The sequence below is a fragment of the Chrysochloris asiatica genome, unplaced genomic scaffold (assembly GCF_000296735.1).
Source record: "Chrysochloris asiatica unplaced genomic scaffold, ChrAsi1.0 scaffold00278, whole genome shotgun sequence".
Classification (NCBI taxonomy): domain Eukaryota; kingdom Metazoa; phylum Chordata; class Mammalia; order Afrosoricida; family Chrysochloridae; genus Chrysochloris; species Chrysochloris asiatica.
In genome coordinates, this window is record NW_006408796.1 from 3,467,240 (window position 1) to 3,470,458 (window position 3,219).

Consider the following 3,219-nt stretch of genomic DNA (forward strand, 5'->3'; position numbering starts at 1 on the left):
ATTGGACATTGTTTCGTTCTGCTGTGCATGGGGTCGCTGTGAGTTGGTTCTGACTCGATGGCACCTGACAACAACAACAACAACAACATGCTCTGTTGTTGGGGGCTGACTGTGCGTTATGGCATGTTAAGTAGCAGGTGTCAATTGTATCCACTCCTCCTCATGATGTGCTACCCCCAAACCACCCCCACTATAGAACCACTACACTAGAAAATTTTAAGTGAGTTTTATTGGTACAGTGCAAGAAACAAGGACTCACATGCCAGCAGATACAGCACCTGCCTACAGAGCTCACCTCATGGTCGGGGAAGCAGGCTCATAACCAGATTGTCACATCGACGGGTGTCATGTACAGAAGTCGGCCAGCTTGTTGCACACACTTCTCACTTCTCAGACGGTTGATCTGTGGTCCTGAAGACATAAAAACAACAAAACCAAACAGCTGTCATCTAGTCAATTTTGACTCAAGGCAAACCCATGCATGTCAGAGGAGAACTGTGCTTACTTCATAGGGTTTTCAGTGACTGGTATATTTTTGGAATTAAATTGCCAAGTCTTTCTTCCCAGTCTATGGGTACACTCAAAACACCAACCTTTCCGTAAGCAGCCATGTGCATTAACTGTTTACACCCTCCAGGGATTCCCCTGCAGACATAACTGTGTTGAAATCAGGCACTGTGGGAACATCCCCATATGCTGACTAGCCCAGCATATGTTTAGTCCTCCTCCTTGGAGCCTTGCTCCTCCCTGGGAGGAGTTATCGCAGACTTGTAGGGTCTCCAGAATCCTTCCTGCCATTCCCATGGCCCGCCTCTTCCAGAAAGCTGTTCTGACTTGCTTTAACCTTCTTGATACCTCGCCTCCAAACTCCCATTATGTCATTCATGATCAGTCCTGCACAGCTTGTGACTAAATTGCACACTGTGCTCTTTGGTCCTCCTTGGTTTCCCATGCATTCATTTTGTTTCTCAGGTGACTTGTGGGTTGCTGTATTATCCACATCACTCGGGAGAAAGGTGAGGCTCTCTGCTCCTGCAAAGATGAACAGCCTTGGAAACCCTATATGGGTTGGAACTGACTCAATAGCAGTTAACAACAGCATCATCACATGGACTAAGCAAAGCCCTATTTGATTGTTTGCTTGGATGATGTGGTGTGGCAGGCAAGATCAGATAGATTGGAAACCAACTGCTGCATTTCTTCTCCTGTGGAGAAGCTGGTGGGTTCAGGTCTCTGACCTTTCAGTTAGCTCAGCAGCCTAGCACTTTAGCTACTGCACCACCAGGTTTCCAAAGAGAAAAACTAAAGAAAAATCTGAAACCCAGGAATGGTTTTGGTACTTTTCTGCCTGACACATTCTCCCTGCTTAATGAACTCCTATTGAATCTTCAAAACCACAGGTTACCCGTGACTTCATACTTTATGCCGCAAACAGTGGCGCTCTGTAGGATGAACACTGGACCACAGGTCTGTGTGAACTACAAGGTTTGCGGAACCCTGTACAGGTCCAAGTTCCCACTTGATGGTACTTGACAACAGCAACCAGTTATGTTGTGTATGTCGTCTCTGTGCTTTCTGATTGCCTTGGGATATCCTGCCATTGCTGACCTAGTACCTCCCCACTTCCTTCCTCGGATACTCAGAGCGCAAGGGCTGGCTGGACTTGCTCATCATAATGTCTCCTCCCCACTTCTGACTAACCCAGCATATGTCAGCAAATGGCCTAAAGTTCAAGCCAAAGGAAGATTACTCAAGTGGAAAAGAGCTTGTTCTTTGTTAATCTTCTAAAATCTTTATTGATGAGAAAACCAGGGGCAACAAGTCATTCTAGTAACGGTTGTTTTGTTCAAATATTGCTTAAAGCAAAGGATGAAAGAGAAGCCGATATCATAGCTTCCCCCACCCCAGCCCTACGAGGGATGAATGAGCGACCAAATTTCACTTAGGAAATTTGAAGTTCTTTATGTCAGTGGAAAATATTTCTTTGCACACAATTAAAGGGCTCTGTTAATCACGGCAGGATGTGTGGGCTTGGAACATGGCTTGAGTGTAGCTGGGAGCTGAACTGCCCGTGTCCCCTGGTGATTGTTTTTCATCAAACATCATGGAGTAGGGGCATCTCAGGGCGTTTACTTTCTCAGAGAAGTTTTCAGTTAAGGCTCTTTGGCTTTTAGAGTAATTGATGTTGTTAAGGGCCTTTGAATCAGTTCCAACTCAAAGCAACATGGTTTCTGGAGCTTTTAAAACCTTTGTGGGAGCAGAAAGCCTCTTCTTTCTTCCACAGAGTGGCTGGTGGACTTGAACTGCAGATCTTGTGGTTCTCAGTCCAGTGCTGATCCTATGGAGCCATTGTGCTCCCTTTGGAATACTAATCATCGCTAAATGAGCACCCACTATGTGTCCCGGCACTCCGGTGAGTGTCATATGTGTGTGTGTATATACATATTTCACAACCTTCTAAAATATTTACTATTATCACCACTTCAAAGATGAGAAAACTAAGGTCTTTCCAGTCTAGTCATATAGCAAAGAGACAGAATGATCAAGTCCTGGATTCAAATCGGACCCCAGAGTCTCAACATCCAAACCAGTATGCTATTTTCCAAGAGGATGAAAACTGAAGGGCCTTATTTAGATACACAAGTCTCTTAGAGATTTCTGCTGGGTTGAGCTAGGAGCTGCATTTCATTTAGAAAATTATGCACAGTTCAAGTTATTTTACAAGACAGTGCACCGATTTTACTCATTTTGGCATTTTAAGGAATTTTTTTCAGGGCTTTCAAAGATGATTAAGGTGTCACTGACATGCAAGAGAAGCCACCCATTTAAGTGTACAATTCAATGTTTTCAACAGATTTATAGTCTCATGCTACCATCTCCACCATTTTTGAAATTTCCGTTAACCCCAAACATCCTTTGAATTTTTAAGGGCCTTTTGTTATCTAGTTCTTGTTGTTTTTACGTGACCTCACGATGATACCAACTCACAGCAGCCCCATGTGACAGAGGAGGATGGCCCCATAGGGTTTACTATGCTACCAGAACTCCTTTTGGTTGTATGCTTTTGCTATTAAGCGCCATTGAGTCGGTTCCTACTCATAGCAACTCTGTATAGGATTCCCCAGGCTGTAAATCTTTGCAGGAGCAGAAAGCCTCACCTTTATTTTACAGAGTGGCTGGTGGGCTCAAGACACTGACCCTGTGGTTTGCAGTCCAGTG

General features: G+C 44.5%; 1 protein-coding gene across 1 annotated transcript in view; it reads left to right on the plus strand.

The window, feature by feature from the left end:
- The window catches only part of MARCH11 (membrane-associated ring finger (C3HC4) 11), a 206,535-nt gene that overhangs the window by 143,363 nt on the left and 59,953 nt on the right, over nt 1-3,219 (plus strand). The window lies entirely within an intron of this gene.